Source organism: Cupressus sempervirens, chromosome 11, assembly GCF_028749045.1.
Source record: "Cupressus sempervirens isolate cs-2001-9-10 chromosome 11, ASM2874904v1, whole genome shotgun sequence".
Taxonomy (NCBI): Eukaryota; Viridiplantae; Streptophyta; class Pinopsida; order Cupressales; family Cupressaceae; genus Cupressus; species Cupressus sempervirens.
In genome coordinates, this window is record NC_143128.1 from 789516341 (window position 1) to 789542687 (window position 26347).

A 26347-nucleotide genomic window follows, 5' to 3' on the forward strand; every position below is an offset into this window, starting at 1 on the left:
TTGGAGTTTGACAAATTTTGTCAAACGATTGGCATGCATCTCTAATTGTCTAAGATTGCTAATAGCTCTCAATGGAGTTGACCAAAACTGTTGGTTACTATCTCCTTGGAATTCCGCTTCTGAGGAATGAGTTTTGTTGCTACCAGCGAGCATATAAATGGCTTTTAAAATCTCGACTACCATTCAGGTTCAACTTTCTCATGGTTCGATATAAGTCAAGAGGGAACAAGTCCTCAGTAGGTATCTTCGAGATAGTCAGCTCAGTTATTTAGTCAAAATTGCCTTTGAAGGCAACTTCAAAGCATACACCCGATTATGGTGATGCATATAACATTGAAATGTGAAGGTTTCTAAAGCCATTGGTTTTCATATGCAATTCCATATTGATTTAGGAAGCTTGACATTTTGTTGAGTTATTCGCAGATGTCCATGATTTGTACATACACCTTTCCATGATTAATTCAAATTGACCAATGACACATGCTAATGTAACATGTGCAGGATTTGCTTTGAAACGACTTGGTGTCATGCCTAGTAAACCGGTTTGTAAAGAGGTCTTGAAGGTCCATTCTCTTTTCAAAAAATGTTCCCTAGGTTCAAGCATGTCTCAAATCTTGTACTTTGGATATGATGTGATTCAAGGTGAGAGATATTTCAGTTTATCACGAAACCCATTAAACTTAGATTCTTTGCGATGTGAACCTGTTCTTCGTTACACCTGGTACTTATCAATGATGCTCAAGGTGTCGATATGGCACATGTTGAAATATTCTTTTTTAGATCAACATCTTCCACATGAACCATTCCAAATTGGGAGTTTGTAGGCAATGGGAGCATAAGCCAGATACTAATGTTCTGTTGAGACACATCGGAGTTCCTTTCTTCACCCCAACATCAACATAATGTTGAGTGTGTGCCTTTGAATTATCATGATCTTTCAACTATTACCATGTTGCTTAAACTTCTAATCAGTATTTCAAACTATTTTGATCTATACCTGTGGTGTTGGACTTGTACTTGAACTTGAACTTTGAACTGTTGAATTCAGATGTGCCTGCATGTAGACGCAACCAGTTTGAATCACTTTGAACCACATTAAGCCGGCTGGAACCATTTCTAACCTATAAGAACTGTAACATACGAATTTTCCTAACATATTTTAATTAGTATTTTAACTAGCAACTAATCCCATTCACAAGACAATGATCCAACTAACTAACTATAATTAGAACGAAGTAACTATTGTCTAATTTATTTGCTTATTATCATCAACGAAATGTAAAAGAATAAAATATTATTTTGATATTAAAAAAAACAATCTAATGTGTTCAATTGATTATAAAGTAACAATTGCCTTTATTATACATGTATAAACTTCTACACTATCAAATTATTCTTTCATTAAAAAGTAAATGAGCAAGTACATACAGATATGAAGAAGAATTCTCTCTGTCTTGTTGTTCAGGCCTTGGCATTGGTGAGAGGAGAAGCATTAACATAGGCTTAACCTCCCAACTGCGGACCATACTTATCCCCACACATCCTAACTTAATAGAATGACCCTCCCTACCTCGGGATCGGGCTTGGGATATTCTTAAGTCCAGCCATCTGAGTATTTAGGTGGTTTGAGTGTCCCAACAGTTATTCTTCAAAATAACTGAAGCATCTGGACAGACAAAAAAGATCACATGTTCGGCACATCTTGCCTATTTCTACCCTGGCCAAGAATTTCAAAGTTGGGTTTGTAAACCCGATCTCCACCACTTGACTTGACAACTGCTTTTCATCATTAGGACAACATGAGCTATAACATGTATTTGTTATTTAGTTATCTGATCTCATTCTTGTATCTACAGGTTATCAACACCTCCTCATCGTTTCTGGCCATCATGCCGGTGATTCCCAAGTGCATGAGAGATTATATCCATTCTATTTTGATTTACACCTCTTCACCATTTATGGCAATCCTGCCGGTGAATTCCTCGATGTTTGGACTTTATGAATTTATTATCATCTCAGCATGAAGAGTGCAGAGAAAAAGGATTTGAAATACATTTGAGTAGAATCTTAAATCAATGGCCTTCGCTATTATTTCATTTTCCATATGCTTGACTGTGATAATTTTTTATTTTATAGAGAACAACAAGTGACTTGGTTGTCAAACCCTATGGATTCTGACTAAAATAAAGCTATGATAATGTATTTATCAACATACTCAATTAGACTGATAATATTATTGCACAGAGTTACTAAGAAGGATATCGAACATCGACTGGCATAACATACAAGAAGTAATGAACTCAAATGTTCTAAATTTCTTACGTGACTTGGATTGTGTCCTTCCTCCCATAGTTGGATGCTTTGATTCGCACTTTCTAGCCAAAGTCCCGTGGTTGGTTATGGACGTGGAAATGGAAGAAAATTAGATGGTAATCTTGGAGGCGGATACCAGACTCAGAATCCTATTCTCACTTAATCGCATAAGCAATAACGCATATACAGATGAAGGAAGTGTTAGGGGTTGCAGAGAGATAAAAGTTATAGGGCAATTGCTTCCGATGAGACTCTATAAAAATGATTGCTTGGCTCTTCGGCTGCCTTCAGTTACAAGAAGCCATTCGAATGCCCATCAAATCGAATTTGTGAAATAAAGAGGGAAAGAAAATAAGAAGTTGAGGAGTTTTTAATTTATTGTTTTATTATTATTAAGCATTCTCATAAACGTTCATGTGTATGTATTGATGATGTGACATCATTAGATTATAAAATTATAATTTATTGGTGTCACCTTATTTTTATATACATGTGTTTGTTTTTGAGATTGTATAATAATGATTAAATAATAAATTCAAATACTAAATTTTCAAAGGTATGGATTTCATATTTTTAATTTAGTCTATTTATATTTTTATTATATTGTTTTTTTTTAATAGCTTATGCAGTCCTATAATGTAACATGTTGTCAAGTCTCAGTATCCTCATCAGGGTAGTCTTAGGTCAAACTTGTTGATTTTGATGACTGGACCAATCGACCATCCCCTTCCGATGATCTCATTTAGCAATGCTTCCCCTCTCTTCAGTCTTCTTCTTGCAATCACCCAAACAAAACATTCTCGCCAAGACATTAACTCCAGATATATTAATTGTTATTTCAAAAACCGTTATTGATCATCTAGTGACAGTTATAGATTTCATCAACGTCTACAATAACTAAATCATTTCACATGATCATGAATGAAATAACTTATTATTAGTTGATACAACGTATATAATTAACTAACTCATTCCACATGATCAGGAAATAAATAAATTGATACAATGTCTATAATTAACTAACTCACTTCGCATGATCAGGAAAGAAATAAATTGATACAACGTCTATAATTAACTAACTCACTTCGCATGATCAGGAAAGAAATAAATTGATACAACATCTATAACTAACTAACTCACTTCGCATGATCAGGAAAGAAATAAATTGATACAATGTCTATAACTAACTAACTCACTTCACATGATCAGGAAAGAAATAAATTGATACAACGTCTATAATTAACTAACTCACTTCACTTGATCAGGAAAGAAATAATTCATTAAACCAACGGCTATGATCAATTCTAAAACTTAGGGCAAAATTTGGGATGTAACAAGAACCTTCTTGAACCAATGTGAACAATATTGAACCAGTTTGAACCAGTTCAGGGGAGTTCGAACTCTGTTTTCTTACTTATCACAGTTCAACATACAAATTTTAGAGAGATGATGTTTGCCACAGCATGGTTTCCGAGTGAAGATAATTTATATTTGAAAATTTCAAGGGGGTTCATAAATGGACTAACAGTTTTCTATTGTATTGTCATTTTGTCCAAGGGACTGCTTTTCCCAAAGATTGCCAATAATAATGAGAACCTTACACATAATTTCACACTGATTAGACCATAGTGTTTCTATTTGACATATTCTGCTTTACAGCTTTTAATTTTTAATGAATGGACCTACTTTCTGATGACATGCTTAATAGGACTATGTTAAACGGTTTGTTGTGCTTTTATTTGAAGCAGACTTTGGTGGGTGGGAGGGGGGGGGGGGGGGAGTATGATTACATCTTGTTTTTTCAGAAGATTATAAATATAAGATGTCTCTTTTGTCCCTGGAAAAGCTGGTCAATCAACCGGCTTTATTCTAATGATCTTTCCAATGTGATTCATTATATTTATTTGGCAATTTTTGTTTTTATTGAAGGTTTTGACAGAATTCACGAGTCTCCTATGGCTGTTGATGCTGCTGTTCATGAAAACTTTAGAGCAGGAGGGAAATGTCCAGATCTTCAGGCTTGAGGAAGGTATTGTGAATGAATCAAGTATTTAATCATTTTGTTAACTATAGTTTGTTCGTAGTGGCAGCACTCCTGATGTTTTTATATGCTTCTCTGAAAGTTCTGTATTTGTTATGTCTGGGAACTTTATTTGTTCCAGAGAACAAATTATGTATACTTTTTATCACATGTTTACTTCTAGGAAATTAAGTATTTGGATTGCAAGGGATGTTTAATAGATGGATTGCTTCTTTTTGTTGCATATTAATATCTTTCAACAATACATGCTTAACGGTTTTAGTAGAGTTTAGATTCTTGTACTTAACCCTCTGTCCTCACCTTTGTATCTTCCATGCCTTTAATCGGCCATTGAAACATAAAAAATAGAAAAATTGAGAAAAAAAATTGAAACACAGAATTGAGAAAAAAAAATCAAATTTCAGAAAATTATTGATTCAATTACAAAAATTTGATTCAACCAAAAATTTGAAACACGGAATTGAGGGGAAAAAAAAAAAATCAAATTTCAGAAAATCATTGATTCGTCTGAGATAAATAGGTGATCTAAATCTAATTTTGAGCTTAAAGAGATTTTCCTCGTAGGTGGATTACATATGATTGGAAATAACCAACCATTACCCACTGCGATATCCTTTAAGGTTATCCTTGAGATCCAGGGTTTGAAAGTTCCTAGTTGTTGATGCACTTAACACCCCATCTCAGGAATCTTCATAGCAGAAAATTTGTCATCAGGCCAAAGTATTCTTTATGACTGCCAGTTTATATCAGATCCGATTCAAAATCTATGTTCTCCAAGGCTCTGTTTTGTTGAGATCAATACTGATAACCAACAATCCCGGAATGTCTACTTAAGATCCTTACTATGGCTATTCATCATAGGTTTACCGAAAGCCTGTTGTAGCTTCCATTTTGCAGATTGCTGTAGTGACTAGATCTTATTGCTGCTGCGATCTTCCTTCCCAGAGAGATCTGAGTTTCTTTCTTGCTCAAGAGCAATCCGGTTTAGCCAATGCTTGCTATCTCCACCATGAATTGGTGAAATTATATTGTCTGTGCAGATTGGAGTTGGTTTTCTCTCAATCCAGTTCATTGCCAACACTGTGCAGTCTGCATGATATACCTCCTAAATCGTCCTTATGCAGATACCTATAGGTGATTAGATCTGATGGACTGTTCAAGAATTTAACTTCAAGGATACGATTTGTTTATGTTTTCAGGTCTTGAAGGTACTTCCAAGCAGTATTTGTCAACTGATTACTTGAGTTACAGGTATATTGACCTAGTCACCCTCCTCTAGCTATCTTCAATTGTGCGCTGCCCTGGAAACAGAGCGAGTTCAAACTTAGTGAATCAATGTTCAATGAAAGATTTTTTTTTGATGAAATGGGTTATAAAGGGTATTGACAATAGGGTATTCATCCATCCAACAAAGGTTGTCATCTGGAATTTTCGTCTCAAATAGCAGATTAGAGCTAATAGAAAACATAATTTTCTTTTCCTCTTACTTTTTGATCACTCCATGAACTTGTTTTTGTTACTTTATAGCATGAAACTTCAAGTACCTACATAAGCCCTGAAAGATAAGTAACAACATAGCTGATATCATGCTTGGTGTACTTTAGGTAGGTGAGACTTCCAATAAGTTGTGGATTAAGAGTTGTGCTAATTAAGATGTTGGATCATGTTTGGAGGTTGCAATCTTGTCGCCATTGGTATTGACAAAGGTTTGCAATGTTCTATTTTGAATTTCTCAAGCAATGACTTTGGGTATCTCATTTTGGATACAAGTATTTTTTAGTTTTTGGCTACACTTCTATTCAGTTACAGTAACATAGGAAGTCAATTTTTTTATAAGAAGAATAGTTATTTTGGAGGGTTTCAATCTTATCTTCATTAGTATTGATTGACTTGGAACCTTGGATTTTGAATTTCTTAAACAATTACTTCGGGTATGACATGATACAAATATTTACTACCTTATTGCCACACTTCTATTGAATTACAAAGAATTACAATAGTATAGAACCTCAATGTTCATTATGTAGAATAGTTATTTGAAATAAAGTCTCATTGCCTTGATCGTCTTATGAGAAAACCCAATGACGATTAGTCACCGACATTTGGCATTGCTTTCCAAGTGTAATATACCATCGGCCAGGATTAAGTCATAAATATTGTTTTTTTAAGATCTGCATTGAGGAAGACACAATTGCACTCTATTTGAAGCTATCAACTAAATTGGATTGGCATTTCCAAATCTGTCTTGATAGTCTTGATCATCGCATTGATGACACGGGTTTCTTCATAATCAATCTGTTCTCTTTGTGCATAGCTCTTAGCCATAACTAAGACGACGTGCTCATCATTGTTACCATTTTCTCTGTATTTGATTTTGAAGATCCACTTGAATCTTGTAACTTTCTTCTTTGACCAAATATCAACAAGTTCCCATGTGATGCTTCTCATTATTGCTTGATATGTGGCATCCATATCATCTTTCTATGGTTTTCATTTAAGAACTCACTTTGCTGTATCTTGTTTTGAATTTTGAATGATTGTCATATGAGAGCTACATGCACTTCCACATGAGACTCCTTGTAATTCTTTAGTCTAGAATTAATAATTAATAATTATACATGTCTGCAGTTGCATTTTCCTTTGTATCCTTCATGGTGGTATAATACCACTGAAGTACTTTGTGCACATGAGAGGGTTGAAGTAGAGGTAGACTAGGAATTTAGAAAAATTTGAAATAAGACCACCTCTTGCTTTTTTCATGATATTCTTCGTAATAAAGTGCTTATCCTCAATTCTCTCATCTTTGATCTCAGTAGTTTTGGATGTTTAGTGTGTTTCAAAAGATTGTGGGTGAGATGTGCTGCGACCTTTGTCCTTGTCAAAAATTGTGTCATTGATGATGCAAGCATTATTTTGCTATATCAATCAGACATTATTACCCCTTCAATTTTAAATTATGTTCAATAAATATACATTTCGAGAACCTTTAAGCAACATTTTCTTTTACATTTACAATTTGGAGATGTTTATGAACAACATTCATTCAAAGGCTTTGAGATATGAAATATAGCGTTTTCCTCAATTCATGCTTCTTTACAAGTGATGTTCTTAAGTACTCTCGTCAATGCTTGATTCAGTAAAAACACAATTGTGACTATGAATTGCTACATTCTATGAATTGCTACCAAGAATGTAGGAAAACTATTTTCATCCTACAAATGACACCATTTGTGTTCTATAAATCACACCATTTGATATGATCACACATCTTTGCAACACTACTTGTTGAGGTGTATATGTTGTGTTGAATTGTTTTTGTATCTCATGTTGTTGAAGGTAGGTTGAGAGTTCATTACTAGTGAAACCCCTTCTTAAACAAGAGGATGGTCTTTGTAGGGTGACTAGATATTTTGCAAGGGCTCAATATTCTTTGAATTTTGTGAATGTTTGATCTTTGTTGGTCAAGCAAGAAGAGATGTCTTCGGGTACAAATCATCCAAAAGAATTGAAAATATTGGGCATGATTATATTTTATGGTATATTTTTACACAAACTGGTGTCTGCTAAATCTAGGTGACACAAGGCTCATGTTTTGTACTAAAAGAGGCCCAATGTTTCTTAGCAAGACAAATGGAGCAAAGAAATTTTGTTTTCTTCAAGAAAGGAAGTCCTTGTACCATGTCTCATTTACAAGGAAGTAGATAAATTCACAACACATTACTTGTATCTCGCCTTAAAAAGGTATTGGGGCAATATTGCTCCATTTGAAAATTTGCCACCACTTTACGAGGAAGGGAAATTGATCTTGGATCCAGAGACTGTACTTAATGTTTGAGAAAAGATTCTAAAAAATAAAACTACCAAGGAGTATCTCATCAAATGAAAAGGTCTACCAATGGAAAACACAACTTGTGAAGGAGATGATATATTGAATTACCAAATTTAAGGTTGCTTAAGGGCAAGCATATTTAGGGAGGAAGAACTGTCATGATCCCCTTCATGAAGGAACTAAATTAGCAAAAAGATTTAGACCTGTAAGACTTAACAATTTTTTGTAGCCTATCATACCAAGAAAATATTTTAATGTGAAGAAGTACGAAACTCCTTGAAGATAATTGAATCTGGTATTGCAGTATCAACAAACCAATCAAAGGTAACAAGAAGTGATCACCAAGTGGGTAAAATGACGGACTAAGGAAAAATGGTGATTGAATATTATAGAGGATCCACCAAGGAAGTATTAGCAATTCATGAGGATAAATTTATATTAAAGAATGTTAATCAAATAAAGACTACTAATTAGATGAAGGTCAAGTCAAACTGAAAGTGCATCTTTTAATTTTAACTAATGTCTAAGTTGCCGGATTTGGACCTTGGAGCTCGGTTTCAGGTCCAGATTCGAGCCTGGGTTCGCGATGGGTCCGGGCAGGGTCCGTGTTTTGGCTTGCGGGTCCGCCTGGGTCCATGCAAGGCAGACCCGTAGGCCGAAACACGGACCCTGCTCAGACCCGTCGCGGACCCGAGTGAATCTAGGCGGACTTGCGGCAGGTGGGGCCAAAAAGTGACCCAAAGAAGCATTAAAAATATGTTTTTTTATTTTTTATTTTTGCCAAACCCTAAAGTAAGGCCTATTAGATTCATTTCATTCATCTAATCTCTCATTTGCTTTGTAATTTTGCTCTCTCATTTTGGTGTGGCCATTTTGCAAGTTTGAAGAGAAGGTTGTCAAGATTGTTTGTGGAGTCTCAAATCCTTAAAATAATCAGTGCTGAGTGTTCCAGGTATGCATTTGATCCTTCCTTTTGCTTCTTTCATAGTTTGTTTTTAGTTTTTTATATATTTATTGTTCTAAATTTTTATCAAGTTTTGTATAAGTTTTGAAATATTTTTTTAAATTTGTTTTTATAGATTGCAAGAATCCAAGAATGAATAGTCAGGGTTCAGTGGGTGGGGTGGGATCCCAAAGATTTAAAATTGATAAAGGCTTTCCTTTGTCGAAGTATACAATAAGAATTGAGCAATGTGTTGGTGGGGGAGGGTATATGTGGAAATGCAATTTTTGCCAAAACCAATATAGAAGCTCCTATTACCGGGTTAAACATCATTTGATAGGTCCACCAGGTCAAGGGATTTCCATGTGTGAGGGGGCCCCAGAGGGAGGTAAAAAAGGGTTGCCGGCTCCTCAAATAGCAGGCATGTTGAAAGAACAACAAGAGGCTGATAGGTTAGTGTCAAAGGCAAAAAAAGATAAGTCAAAGCAAAAATCACCAACACCACCCTCTCAAACAATCAGTAGACCACATCCCTTCCTACCTACCCCATATGTGGATGAAGATGAAATAGAAACACTCGCATCACGCAAGAGAGGCCCATTAGATACGACATTTGAAAATGACAAGAGAGAAATTGCTGACATAAAGATTGGGTGTTGCCTCATTACAAATGGTGTGTCATTCAATCTAGTGAGATCCCCTTATTGGAGAGAGATGGTGAAAGCAATAAATGATGCACCTCATGGTTATTGATCCCCTGGATATGAAAAGTTGAGAACCACCATATTGCATAAGGAGAGAAAGAATGTAGAAAACCTCCTCAAACCAATAAGAGATTCTTGGATCCAAACGGGGGTGAGCATCGTCTCTGATGGATGGAAAGATTGCAAAAACTGTCCATTAATAAATGTGATTGCTGTTTGCTCCAAGGGGGCAATGTTTTTGAAGGCGGTTGATTGTGAAGGGCAAGTAAAGGATGCAAATTTTATTGCCCAACTTCTCATTGAATCCATAGAGTTCGTGGGAGCTGACAATGTTGTCCAAGTAATAATGGACAATGCTAAAGTTTGTAAAGCTGCAGGTGCTTTGTTAGAAGCATGATATGAGCATATCTTTTGGACACCATGCACTGTCCACACCTTGAACTTGGTGATGAAAACAATGGGCAGCCAAATTGAATGGATGAAAAATGTGTATGAGGAGGGTGAGCAGATCCAAATGTTTGTGACAAAGCACCATATCTCACAAGCAATTTTTAGAACTTTCTCCCACTTGGAATTATTGAAGGTAAATTTTAAACTTTATTTAGCTTCATTTATCATTTTAATTTTTGTGTCATACTTCACAAAATTCAATACATATTCTTAAATTTTTGTGTTATCAACTTATCATATTAACTTACAATTTGAATTAACACAGTAATAGGTTGCTGAAACAAGGTTTGCTTCACACACAATTGTCTTTAGACGACTTGTGAGGGTGAAAGAGGCATTGGGTCAAATGGTTATTAGCAACAAATGGGGTGGATGGAAGCAAGCTGATACAGAAAAGGCCAAAACTGTAAAGGATTTGATCTTGAGTGATGATTTTTGGAATAGGGTGGAATATGCATTAGAACTCACCGAGCCCATCATGTCTATGCTTCGGTATGCTGACACGGATGAGCCTTGTTTGGGGAACATATATGATGCCATGGACGCCATGCTAGAAAGAATGAAATTAGTGAGTTTAAATTTTTATACAATACTTTATCCTTGTTTATTGAGAGATTTTGATTTTTGATTTTAATTAAGTTATTAGCACTACATCAAGATAACTTACATGTACATCATTTGACATCCCAAGTCATTTAGAGGAGAGAGAAGGATCTTGATACATTGTACACTAAGGTGGAGAAAATTGTTCTACATCGTTGGAATAAGATGACTACACCTTTACACCTCTTGGCATATGCACTTTCTCCTAGATATTATAACAGTGAGATACTTGCTATTCCTGGTAGAGTGGCACCATATAGAGATCCTGAAATTGCTTACTGGGTATAAGAGGGCACTTAACAGGGTCTTTAGTGATCCTGATGTGGCATCAAATGTTAGGAGAGAGTTTGTTGATTTTGTCTCAAGCAAAAATGCAGAACCTGATGCAATCAATGACCAAAGTAGATTGGATGCCATTGGATGGTGGTACTTACATGGGGAAATTTACATGTACCTCCAACCTCTTTCCATTAAGATCTTGTCACGAGTATGTATTTAAGTTTATTTTTATTTTCTTATGGCCACTTAGCTTGTCGAATTAGCACTCTTAAATTCCTATTGTATTATAAAATTACTTAGCTAATTTTTTAAAATTTGTTGGTCGTCTCTCTAGGTTGCGAGCTCTTGTGTTGTTGAGCGGAATTAGAGTACATACTCCTTTATCCACTTAGTGAAGCATAACCGGTTGGGTTCGAAGAAAGCAGAGGACTTGGTATTTATTCACAACAACTGGCGCCTCCTATCGCGCAAGGATCCAGGATATAAGAAGGGACCAGAGAAGTTGTGGGATGTACTACCTGAGATTTCTGACTTGGATATGACTGTCCAAGATATATCTAGAATTGCCTTGCTAGATGTTGAGGAGGTCAAGGAGGAGGATGTGGCTGCATTTGGGGCTAGTGGAACTAGTTTGGATTCCAATGATGAGGAAAATGTCAATGATATAGATGAGGATGAAGCCATTGATTCCTCATATTTTGATGACCCATATGACCCTTGAAGGGCATTTGCATCTTTGATAAACTATGCTTAAACATTTGTCATCGACTCATTGAGTCATTTATGATTTATCACCATGTTTCACAGTTTCAAACTTTATTAAGTCATAATTTATTATCTATCAATCTGATGAAGTAGTCTATGTTTTGAAATTCTATTTTGCATTTTAGTAATTCAATGTATGATTTTATTTACAACATTAGCATAGAGGAATGAGTGAGTATTTAATGTTTATCTTTGACATTTGGCATTGATCAATAATCAAGTAACATTGATATATTCATACTATGGAATGACTTAGTTTTAATTTTACAACTATGTGAGTTTATTTTTTATTTTTTATTGCATATATATATACTCACGAACCCACCCACGAACCCAAACGGGGGAAAAAAAATTTGCCCGAACCCACAAACTCGAACCTCGAACTCGAATTCGTCCTCGAACCCGAATTGACAACTTAGACTAATGTTGGTCATGAAAAAATACTGTTATAAGGGACACCTCCCTATAAAGACATCCCTTGCCATCGACATATATATCATTCAAATGCAACACTATCTATTGAAGTCCTCACTCCATTTTGCTTGCATTTTGTTGATAATATTTTGTCCTTTAATGTGTTCAAATCCTTTATATATATTTGTAAAAAAACAACTGTAGTTTAAGTGGTTGTAGCTCAACAGATCTTACAATTTCACAGTTTTACATTAATCAGCACATAGCCTTACTTAGATACAAAGCATTAATATAATGTGACCAACCAATTTACAATAGATACATATGATACAGACAACTTGTTAAGATTATAGCTACAGTTGGATTGATTTAATCTTTAGATGCAATGTTTATATATATATATATATATATAAAATATTATATATAATACATATGTTATATTGTAATTTATATTGTTAATATATATTAACTAATAATGATTAATCATAGAGACATGTCTTCTACTCTTATATTTATAAGAGATTGGGATATGCATTTGGAACATATATATAACAATGGAAATATAATTACACTTGCAGAAATGATCCATGTTATTCAACATGGTATCAGAGCCAGGTTACAAGTGTAAAAATAGAATCAAAGGAGGAAATGGAAACAATAGACACTGCCAATCATGGGGAGATTATCACTATGGGGCAGAAAGAATCATATGACTATACAAAGCAGTCGATATCAGAATATATCCCAGAGAAGAATGGCGTAGAACCATGGTAGTAAAATTATTAAAACTCTATAATAAAGATAGTGGAGGATAGCCAACGCATCACAATGATTCAACAATCATGGATTAATCAATGGGTTCTTATAGGGTGAGAATCGTGTAAGTGTGATCGACAGGTGTGACAACTTCAAGTGTATCTTCCAATAAAAATATATGTGATGGGAAATCAATATACAAATTGATCATTACAATCTTGCAATAAAGCCTACATATAGACAACACACATCATCCATTGAATACCATGTACAACGTAGGTGACAATGAAGGAAGTTACCCTTCAAATCAACGAAGATAAAAATTCAGAGATGGAATTGGGAAGAGTGCATACTCAACGATATGCATTCAATTTTTAACCCGACATCACTCAAAGGAATATATGATAGCAACTAGAAGAAGGATTCAATGAAATCAGAATTCTATAGAAGGATCCCATTGCAAGAAGAAATAAACCGAGGAAACAAAGATGTCAGGAGGATTGGAAAATCTCATATAATTGACAATCTTATGGATGAGGAATTACAGCTTGACTACAATCACGAGGTGAATCGTAGGAAAGGTATGAAAACCAATCAACATTTGAAAAGAATAACTTGTCATCCTATGGTTAAGAAAGATACTTCTAATCTAGCTAGCAAATGGAGGAATCTAGGATGTGAATTAACCAATGGTAGACAAACAAAAAGAAAAAGAAAAAAAGAAAAAGAAAAAAAGAAAAAGAGATTGTTGGGGATGATACTTAAGAACATTATTAATAAGGCCAGTAAACAATAACTTGGTAGCAACTCCTATTCAAATATTATGGGGAGCTTGTAATATAGATAAATCTTTGCCTCAAAGAAACATCAGATGTTGATTCCCATTTACACTTGGCACAAGATCTACTACACATTGACTGTTGATAAATGATTAAAGAAAAACCCACAGTGAGAAGTCATCAACAATGAATATATGAAATGCTTGAGCAATAAAGTCTAGATTAAACATGTCAACCATCCAAAAGAAGCCATTTTGGAAAGTCTAAAATGAAGTTGCTGATAATTTGAGAGGATGCAAGTTTATTCTATGTTAGTGAAGGTAGTAATGATGTTTGAACAAATATGGTTTCTAAAGTCACATGGATGGTGCCATCAGGGAAAGACACTGAGTTATGTACCGTTCCACGTCACAAATAGAGCGATGAAAAAGAAGATCATATTGGGCAATAAGTGCATATAGAGTCATTGACTTCAACAAAAATACCAAAAGCAGCATATGAAGATTTGATTCAATTCTATCAATAGTGTAAGGGACTATATAAACGGAGACAATTATCTTCAGCATAAGAAAGATAACGATAGTACCAGACACGATAATGGTATACCTACTAAAGTTTCAACCCTATGCTTACACACTTTGAAAAAAAGAAAACTATAAGCTTATACAATGATGAAGATTTTGGATAGCATGAAATGAAGGTTCTAGCATACGCAGTGATATTAAAATGTTATAGCCGGCAATCACAAATTATTGCTAGTCTGAACAAAAAGAAAGCACTTTAATATTTAATCGGGAGTGGAGTTAGAGAATAATAATATGCAAACGATTATGGTCCACAAATAGCATTGATAAACAATAGAAACTATCAAGCATCTGCACATATATATTATCGTAGAGCCACACAGTTAACAACAACAATACATATATAATGAAAGAAAGAAAATGATAAACTTTAAGATCACCAGAGATAGTCTCTGTACACGTCAGTATGGAAGACGGTATGGAGATGACTGGAGCAAAAATCGTTTGTCTACAGATTCATTTATTATTATAATATTATAGTTAACGGCAATACATGAAGATGACGAAAGTTGTGGAAGTTAAGTAGTTCAAGTTAGTTGTAACATGGTTATAAACTACTTCTAAGTGAGCAATATATATTATACCTCTTTCAATTTAAAAGACATTGAGAATGAACATCATATGAATGAAGTACTACATCGGCAACAAAATAATTCTCAGAATACAAAGAGGTACTTTCTTATAGTGAAAGTCTAAATTCATCAAAAATCAATAAACTCCTTGCTGCAATGTCTCTTGATTGGGTTGGTAGACGATTGGAGGATTGGAATCTTATATCTGAATAGGCGTGTATGAATATTACCAAATATATCATGGCAGATATTGAAGGTGACGTTTGTCCCAAGCTTTGGATCAGGAACTTCTATAACAACAAGATATATACATCAGTGATCTGCCATAGTTATGGTTGCTCTATAAACCAAACATCACCAGTAGAAGCAAACAATGCCTTGTTTCTAGTTACTATTGCATAGAAGAATATTCAAAGGAGTACATTGAACACTACATATTTGGTATGATGACCATCACCATAATTTTACTCAAGATATGTAGATGAGACAAACCACTGAAGTGTTACTAAAGGGTCGATGATATAAGAGTGAGAATTTCACATTGTGGGGGGCGGGTTATAATAATCAATGTTCCATTCCCACATGAACCATCTTTAGAGAGGAGATGTTTCATCTATGTGCAGATAAGTATGTCGTATCTTTGAGTTTTCCATTTATCTCTCTCTTATTTGTGATTTCTATACATACTATAAAGGTTATTTGCCTTGATCTTTTCCTTTATGTTTGAGGTTGTTCTTACAAGAAACGAATGTTGGTATTTTACACATGCTACCAGATATTGTGTAGACTCAATCTAATGATAATAGCTCCAAAAAAAAGAAAAGAAAAAAAACCCGATGGTCAAGATGAATAAAATGAGGCTTTTGAAGAAAACATCCTTGATGATTAAGATTACGAGATTCTTCTACATTAAGAGGGAGTATAACATTTCTCCGAAGGCAACACAAGAGTTTAGAAGATTGATACTCAGAGGGAGTCTAGAAATCCATGTATGTGATTGCATGATTTTGATTGGCCTACTCTTGAGTGCATCATGAGGAAGTATTGACTTATCGCTAGAAAATCAATAGATTGATATTAGATTCAGAGTGAGTTCGACAATCATGCTTGGGTGAAGAGAGTTTCAGAGGAAGTAACTAGAGGACTTGACTTTCTAGAATTGATGTTCAGAGGGAGAATTTTGAGGTATAATCCTTTGTAAATGATATCTAAGCTCAAAATTTATTGTAATGTGTTCTTCTCTATGAGATAGAATTGAGGTGAAAGCCTTTGTACCACCCTCTGACTTGGTTCATGGTAGTTACTATTTCATATATGATATGTAATGAAAGGTGACGATCTTTCATTGACATGTATAAACAGAAGGTAACCATTTTAAGATGACGATCTTATAAACGGTAGACATGTTATCATGACAAACTTCATTAAGTTGTTGTCCTAGAGTGCTGGAAGTCATGATAATGAACATAAGGTAACTATTGTAAGGTGATGACTTTATCAATAGTTGATCTATCTCCTAACACCAAAATGTGTTGGAGCAAGTGTTATCATGGTTCTTCGGGCCAGATTTTGTTGGACACCTTGATAACCAACTCATCATGGTTCTTCAGGCCGGATTTTGCCGAACACCTTGATAATCAACTCATCATGGTTTTTCGGGCGAGATTTTTCTGGACACCATAAAAATCAATTTGTTATGGTTCTTCGGGCCGGATCTTACTGAACACCATAACTTAAATTTATCATAGACCATACATAAGGTGGTGTTCAAATCTTGTATTATAATTGCTTTAATTCTCTCTTTGTTAAAGACGGAGTGTTGAGAAATTTAGCCTCATAGTGAATTGAAACAAATTTCATATGTAATATATATTAATATATATATGTGTGTGTGTTGATGGATTTATGTTGATATCCATAAATATGCCATTCCAAAAATATCACATTGAGATGATATATCTCCATATGCTTGAGAGCATATTGTGTTCCTTAACAAATCCTCTCCTAGCTAAGAGGGAGTGTTAAGATCATAGCTACAGTCGGATTGATTTAATCTTTAGATGCAATATATATATGTGTGTGTGTGTGTGTGTGTGTGTGTGTGTGTGTGTGTGTGTGTCTATATATATATATATATATATAAAATACATATGTTATATTGTAATATATATTAACTAATAACGATTAATCATAGAGACATGTCTCCTACTCTTATATTTATAAGAGATTGGAATCTACATTTGGAACATATCTATAACAATGACAATATAATTACATTTGCAGAAATGATCCATGTTATGCAACACTACTATCACAAATTATTGCTTAATCATCGGAACCAACTGGTCCCTTCGCTAGTGATAAAAAGAGCTCTGCAAAATAGCATCCAACCCATAATAGAATAAAAAGTTTCCTCCTGAATCAATGACTCTATCCTTTGTAGGCAATCTGATAATCTCCTTTTATCTTTTTGCTTGCAACATCATAGCTATACCAGTCCAAAACAACTCAAGAGCAATTGTTAGCTGTAATAATCAGCCTAGAAAAATCAGTTTTACCACTTAGCTGTTACACATATTACTCTCCATTTAGCTCTTTTGATGTAGCATTCTAAGGACATCTCAACACATAACCTATGGAGCCAAACTGATACAAATGAAATCCACCTTAATACCAAATGCAGCCCTAAAATCATCAACATAAGGAACAAGATGATGGACCATATTCAAACTGATCAGAAACTCAAAGAAAGGATAAGATTCTGATATAAATAGATCCCGTTCTCCCTTCCATGATGATCTGATCAAGAAAAAGGAGTCAATCATCCGTATCTTTATTTCAGTAAGGTGTATTACCATGAGATGTATGTAGAAGCTTTATATACTAAAACATTCTGATTTTTATAGATAAAATTACATACTCGGTGAAGCTGGAAAACTTGAGCATTTACACATCCCATTCCAACTAAAATAAGTTGCAGCTTGGATGGGAGGACATCCTGATTGCTAAAACCCTTGGATCATTTTACACGGATTAATTAACAATATTTTTCCCTTTCAATTTTATGCTTTTTGAACCCTTTCACTTTTAAAGAGAAAAACCTGTGGAATTTGAATAGTGATGCAATTGAGTGCAATCGCATGTAAGTAATAAGATTTTATTTGGTGGAATGATTGTCATATCTTAAGTGACACCAAATAATATTTCAATTGACTTTTTTGTTTGTTAAAATTCCAAGTTTTGAAATTTGATGAAATGGGGTGGATGTTCCTGTGGCTTGTAAGGTATACAATTTTAATAAAAATTGACAATGAGAATGCATATAAAGATTTAAGATGAGATTGTTTCCAACATATGCTCACCGCCAAAAGACTTTCTGTAAAGACTTCTTATTATTTTGGTTTTGTGGATCTGCATGTAAGGTTAAGGACAAATATCATGTTATGGATTTTTTTTATTTAGAGTGAACTGAATGAGAACAAATTCCTTGGCACCTTTTCTAATTTTAGGTATTTCATTGTATTGTGTGGATGGTTCAAGAAGATTCAACTAGTGTTACAAGCCTCAGACTCGTCTCAGATTCGGCAAGCCTGAATCAAGCCCAAACTCGGACTCGACGACCGGACTTGACAATTAGAATCCCATGAAATTCAAAGTTTTTAAAGGATTTTAAGTTTTTTTTATATATCATTTATGCAAATAACGTCAAATACACAATAATTGAGATAAATAGAAGCTACTTTGCAAACATACACAACTTTTCATGAGCACATAAGAATAAATACGAATTTTTGAAAGAAATTACTTAAGTTAAACTGAATAACATAATAGAAATATAGTGTCGCTGTCAAATGTGTATAATATTCATGGAATATGCAAACCATTGAATCAAAAGTTCAAAACATACATCGAAACAAAGGCTTATGTTAGTCTATGTTCTCCTACGAGTACGAATAGATAGGTCATGGAAGACTCTAGAGCCATCCTCTCTCTATGTGTGTGAGGTTGAACCTCAGTGACATTCTCATCATGATTATCCTCATCCTCATCAGAGTCAGATCCATCACTCTCGGCCTCAGGGTCCTACACTAGGTCTCCTCATGCTCTAGCCTTCACCATTGTCATCACTACTGCCTCTGCCTCTTGATCCACCTAATCAACCCGCTCTAAGCCTTCATTGACGAAGATAGGATCCCCAACTTCTAGCTTCAATTTGACTTCAAATAGCGAAGACGAGCTGTGGGAGATAACACAGCTGAAGGAATGTTGAATCCTGAAATTTGGCTAAGCCTAGAATGTTTTGAAAACCCCCAAAATCTAGCATCCGCATTGTAATTCCTATGAAGCTGACACCTATCTCAAACATCGTAACAATATTTATACAAATATAACTTAAAGTATTAGAAAGAAAATACTTATATTTAAATGTTATAGTTGTATATATCCTCCTGCTCTTGGTATGAAAATATTATCATTTTCCATTGGCCGATGATAGAGTCCGGCCAGCAGGACTCACCAAGTCCATGGAAACTTGCGTAGCATTCGGCCGAGTCTGAGGCAAGAGGCCACCAGCCTCGGGAAGGCTGCCTCGCCTTGGGACTCGTAGAGTCCTTGGAGGACTCACCAAGTCCCGTAACACCGGATGCAACCCAATGTTGTGCCCTTATTTAATGGTATTTTTTTCATTCAAATTTATAGGGTCGATGAAACTTTCGTAGACAGATGATTTGTCAAAACAACTTAATTTGTAAGTATTAAATAGTAAGACCATGTAGACTGAACATTATAATTTTGCAAAGGTGATGGTTCAGATTTAGGCTCAAAATTCGTCAATTTTTTTTTGGGTTGGGTTCATATTCGTTTTGAGTTTTGTTCATACAAGAATATATGTATGTTTTAATACATGCACACACATGTAGAAGCAAATAAGTTCATACACCACTTAGTTGACAAATGCACAAATGACATATAAAGAAACCTTTTTGGTCCTTTTAGTGGTCACTTTTATGGTTGAAGGGTCGAATATACCTAATTTGGCAAATAAACTTTTTGAAAAAATCAATGAACATGTGTTTTCTTTGGTCAAATTCACCCAAATTCCTTGAAATTCGATTTGAGTTCATGTGTTGAAATCAGAAGTCTGCAACAGTTTGACAAAATTTCACTGGGGTCCCTCTGCAAGACTTTGACAGACTGGCAAAGTTTTCGACAAATTCAAACTGAATCAGGATGTACAGTGAACTGACTCCCCAATTCCACATGCCAGGAGTGGATGTCGTAACTTATCAATTTTGCTATAAAACAGAACAGCCAACTAATTTTTTATTTATTTCTATTTTTAAAAACTCCAAAACATAATTATTCAGGCCTTAAAAATCAGCTTAATCAAGTTCTTGATTTTTTTTTTTTGTAGTAACTATAAAAAATGTGTAGGTTTTTTGAGATATGAAATAAGCTCTTTCTTCTATAACTTTTTATAGTCTTTTTTTTTGGGATGATCCTGGGTCTTGCCCTGGAATCACAAATTTAATTGAAATAAGGAATGTAATATAATTAACAACATAAATCCTGGTTTAGGTCTTGCAACTAGGTTAGATAATGATTGAAATATAATTCATAAGATTATTCATTTCTATTGGGGCTAGCTATTCAACAACAAATAAAATACATATACTTGTAGGGTCTGGAGAGGATATCCATTAAGGGTGCCCATTTTATTACATCGCCTAGTTAAGCCCAAGAGCATGCAATGTCTATCTAAGACAACATGCTTTCTGGCTTGCAAGATAATTCCATCCTTTGGGGTGGCCTACTTCATTCAAGTGAACCAGGGTCATTATCGAAGACTGTTAGGCCCAATTTAGCACAAGGATATATAGTGTCTAACTAAGACAGCTTGCCCCTTGGCCTTCAAGCGCAGTGACATTTTCCTTGATGGGTCCATCCCTTGGAGTGAGCTACTTAATTTGGAGGAATCCCAACACATTTCCTTCCATTCCCGTAATGATTGTTTGTCGTAATCAAGAATAGACAACTTTTTCAATTAATGAAGCATAATAAAGCATATTGACATCTTGATAAGAGATTTGCATACATTAAGCATATAAAAAATATTCTTATCCTTATGACTATTTTTCATATGACATATCCAGTCATAGCTGTTTTCAGAATTGCAGATCTCTTCCTTAATACTGACTTGTCTTTATCTTGATCTTGATCCTTTAATGGACGCCTTTGACAAATGACTCTCCTTCCTATTTATATCTTCATGATGGAAGAGTCACAACATTTCATTAAGTTCATTGCCGTTGCAAGGGACATGACTTTGAATAATTAATTGCGGCACTCTTGCAGATCACAACACTTTCTATTTCTAAATCACATGTCTCTTAAAACATTAACTGCTCTGTCATTATAAGTATGACTAAGACAAATTTGTCTTATTTATATGGAGCGCAGCAAACAAAAGAAAATTAGCACTTTTGGGAATTATTGTGATTTTCTGAAACCTCCAAGGGCACCAAGGCATGAGAGAATTTGCTAGTCTAAGTAATTTTCATGCTGCCTATGTTTTTAAAAATAATTACTGTAGCAATTATATTAATGTTTTCTTATACAACACAACAAATGAAGGTCAACCATTTTTGGGAATTAGTTTGATTTTTTAAAACCTCCACAAGAGCGCCAAGTTATTACAGAGTCTGCTACTCTAAGTAATCTTCAGTGTGTATGTTTTAAAAACTAATTTCTGTAGTGCTCATATAAAGATCTTCTTAATTCAATCACACTCTTTGTAATGGTCATCTGCTTGGTTAGACTTCGATCCTTTGAACATGGCAATTGGTCAGCCTGCATGGTTTTATAAGTTTCAAAACTGCAATTTGTATTTATTAAGCCATCGATAATTATAAGGCTGTAATTCAGTCAGATTGGCAGGGGCGTGACAATTTCTAGAATTGGGGGTTGAATATTTTAGGTATTAATATGTTGTGCCTTTTATCCTTTGGAATTGTGAAAGCAATTTATATTTTTTTAATGCATATTTATACAAATGATTAACAGTTTCTACAGTCAAGCCCGTTAATTTAGAAAACCTTTAAACATTCATTTGAAATCTAGTATAAGGAGGATAGTGATGATAAATTCATAGAATTGGCAATGATATTAAATCTTTAGAAACCTATTAGTATAATTCACAATGATGACAGTGATCCACTGTAGTTTGACAGATAACCATTAGTGGCCTGTGGGTTTACCCTAGAACTGCGAAGCCAAAAAGCTTAGGGCCCATTTGGTGAGCGGAATAGGAATACGTATTCCAAAAATTTTGAATTCCTGGTTTGGATGCACCAAAACGGGATTGGAATACGAGGTAAAATAGGAATACGTATTCCAATTTTGGCCCAAAAATGGGGTTTTGCAATTCCATCCGAATAGGTGGTATTGGAATACGTATTCCTATTCCATTTTTTTTAATTTTAGAAAACATAAATTTTTGGGTCCGCGAATTCCCATCAAATATTGGCTGAACCAAACGGAGAATAGGAATACGTTCTATTCCAGAATACGTATTCCTATTCCGCTCACCAAACGGGCCCTTATTGATTCAGCTTAATTCATCAAAAATAGCCCAAAGGCTTATTGATTTGGCTTGATGTATCAGATACACTTACTATCAAAAGAATCAGTTTGACTGTCAATGCTAGACATAAATAATAGTTCTTTTGTATGCAAAATGTTGGATCAGAAATATCTAATATAATAAAACTTAGACAGATCTTCAGCAATCAAAATAGATGGCAAGAAGACTTGTAGACAACCTCTTTTCATGCTATGCATGATGCAAATTAGCTACAATTAAAATTACTCGGGGTTGAACCAGAACACATACAAACTTGGTTTTAAGATGTAATAACCTTGTCTGGTTAAAACTAAATCAAGCATCAATTTATTTCACATTTCAATGATTTGATATTTTGTCAAACATTTGGCAAGCAGCCCAATTACCATTGAATATATGATGTCTTAAATTTTGAAACACAATATCAGGATTTATAGCAAACTGATCACAAATTTATTTAATTTTTGCCTTATAAGTTTTGCATAAATAAATACCAAATGCCAATAAACAATTCTTAAATGATTCACATCAGCCTCTGAATTCATTCATCAACAAATCATATAGCAATATAATGAAAAGGGAATTTAATTGTTAGCTGACTGCTATAAATCAGAATTTGAAGCCAACATGTTTACTTTCAAACTATGTAATATAAACTGAATTTTACAAATTAAGAACTTGATAGTTGCCGTAGAATGTAATTGCAAATTCAAACTGAAAGCCGCCTAGCCCAATTTCAATCTGACGTTCACAGTCTACTGTTACAAATGCTGCCCAAAACTGATATAGAAATCATGCCAAATACAAGAACCCTTGGCATTCAAGCTATAAATCCAACACGCTAATCTGATGCAAATTGAACAAACTAGGATATCTAGAATTACCAAACTCCAATCTGCAGACTAAACCATTGTCTAGTAACAAAGAAATTATAATATTCAATTGTATAAATGCTCCTCAGCCATAGTTAATACAAAAAGAGGAGATGATAATAAAACTCAAAAGTCCACAATATCTCAGCTGTGGGTTCTCAGAATTAAATCTACAATACTTCAGTTGTAGATCCCAAACCCTTATACTGCAGCAAGGGCACAAACTTCAGACTCAGAAACTCTTCGCAGGCAACAAAAGAAAATAATCAATCAGATGCTTTACTCATCAAATGGGCTCATGTTTATATTCTCTAAATGGCACAAAGTTTCCCAAATGAACTTTACTTAAGAAGCTTCCCACACATAACATTAAAACATAATAAAGTGCCATTATAAACTAATTTATTAATTGCTTTTGGCTCCGAAAATGACATTTTCCCCCATAACTTCAAATTCTGACATGTAAGGGCACTGTTTCTTGTTCCCATGATTTAAAACTTCTCGTCCCGATTCCAACGAGCTATGATACTGAGGTGACCAACCAACAACACTAACAAAAATGGTAACCTCAGCGTATTTAGATGAATAATAATAATAATTCACCGGTCTTGAAAACAATTGAAAAAGCATCAGAATCGAAATCTGACAACACCAAAGTGATCCTGATGATGAAAGACGATGAATGAACCTGAGGGGGTGACTATAAATAGATGCTCCGTCCAAGATTCTTGGAGCCCAAATCAGAAGCTCGAAATAAAAATTGAGAGCATCCTTCAACTCCTTTGACTCAACTAAGCTCATCGGAACCAACACATTGACTTACTATAAATAGTAAGTCTCTCAAACGGAGCCAAAACACACCATAAGTTGTTGGAAAGCCTATAACCACACAACTAAGACCCTCAAATCTTATTGTTAGTTCACAAGGGTCACGATGGTGAACTGAACCTGGCCAATTTCAGGAACTTGCTAAAAATGGGGACATTACAGTCCTCGCTTCCTAAGATTGCTTGTCCCCAAGCAATCGTGGAGCAAAATGAACATCACAATCCACCTGGATCCCAAAGGTAGAATTGCGTACTATCCCTGCTGTGTACAAACAACTCCTGTAGCACCAACACTCAAATAATGGACATCAACATCAGAATCATCTGAAAATTGACTCGAGGCGCTGATGAAAGCAACAATTCATCGGAACTCAACTCAACTGAAATACCAACTCTGTCCACACTTTAGTCCCCATCAAACTGATACTCACACCCAATTGCATTGTGGAGATGGTAACAACCATAGGTACCTGAAACACTACCATCAACCCCAACTTGTGCCAAACTGTCCTAGGTGTGTAGATATTGCAAGGGGTCTAATTTGCAGTTATCAATCCCATTTGCAAAAGATGGTGCTAACTCATCCCATAATGGATGGCATGAAACTGGAGCCAACCCACATCGACATGAAACCAAATCCTCTACCTGTGGGTCAAAAGAAAAATGATGAGCACTCCTGACAGTATAATGCCGATAAAAATTCCAAATCTTTGTCAATGGCTCATCATCAAATTGGGAATCAGAAGATGGCTCCAATCTTTGACTTTGAACTACTGGTCGGGTAGGATCTTGGGCAACCCTCTTAGCAAACCCAACCTCAAAATCCCTACGGGGAAGCATAGTAGATAGAGTCTCTACAATCTTTCCTACCAACCTTTGAATGGCACGAGAGCCTCGGATGAGAGTACCCTCAGACACTCTGTATGAATCCTCCCACACATCCGAACTCTCAAAAAGATACTCTGTGAAAGATTTTTTGCAGTAGAAATTATATGTGGAAGCATCAACTTGCTCCCCTGTGATCCACAACTGATCCCTCTGAAATTGTGTCACCGCCAATTGTCCAATGCTATTAGCTCTATGAAATGAAGAAATAGATTCACTTCCGACAAAAGGAAGCAAATCAATATGAGAACTCGACTCCATTGATACTCTTAACATCATTTGTACCTACTGCACCCATATCCGAAATGGATGTGTCTGCCACATCACCATGTCCATCATCCCCAACTGTAGAAGCAAACTCACCACCAACCACAATATGCAAATGAATTGGATCTGGGGCTGGTGTGGTCTGAACATGCTCCAACTCCACGGTCACCTCATCCGATCGTGATTGGGACTCTTGAAGAGCCAATTGAGTACACTAAAGAGAGTCCACAATCATCTCAAGCTCTTGGGTGAGCTCAACCATCTCCTCCGCTTTCTCTAACATTGTCTCATAACAGGTCCTACCCCACTGTAGAAGGTATACCTTGTCAGCAACTAGCTGTGAATAGTTATGCTTCAAGATTCTGATAGCCTCTCGAAGTGTATGAACCTCTGCTAGAGAAAGAGTACTATCACCGTGCTCATCAGACATAGGAGCACCCTAACCAAATGTAGCCAACATCAGACAGATCGCATCATAATGCTCAAAAGTTGAAGAGATGTCACTTTCACTCATCTTCAACAAACTGGTCACATGATGCCTTTATAACCCCTGCCTCCTATGCAAGCTCTCTGTCTCACTAACTACACTGTGATAGGAAACCGAATCAGAACTGCCCACCACAAGATCGCTCATACGTATGCTATCATCCTCGCACAATTTTGCATTTGTGATACAACTACATTGTACCTCAACCAACTCCTCATCTGAAGAAATGGAAGCCCTTGCAATATCAATATCCTCGCATGGCTCAACTTCCACCTCAAAAGATAGATCCTGTAAACACTGATCCTGAGACTCATCAAAAACCTCCTCGGAGTCATCACCCAATATTTGATAAGGGA

The 26347-nt window shown here is 35.2% G+C and overlaps 1 long non-coding RNA gene across 2 annotated transcripts in view; it reads left to right on the plus strand.

The window, feature by feature from the left end:
• LOC149531960 (uncharacterized) overlaps positions 1 to 26347 on the plus strand; it is a 162739-nt gene that overhangs the window by 15424 nt on the left and 120968 nt on the right. For both annotated transcript variants that reach the window (XR_016359124.1, XR_016359125.1), the window contains exon 2: positions 4243 to 4342. This is a non-coding gene — a long non-coding RNA (uncharacterized LOC149531960). The remainder of the gene's footprint in view (positions 1 to 4242; positions 4343 to 26347) is intronic.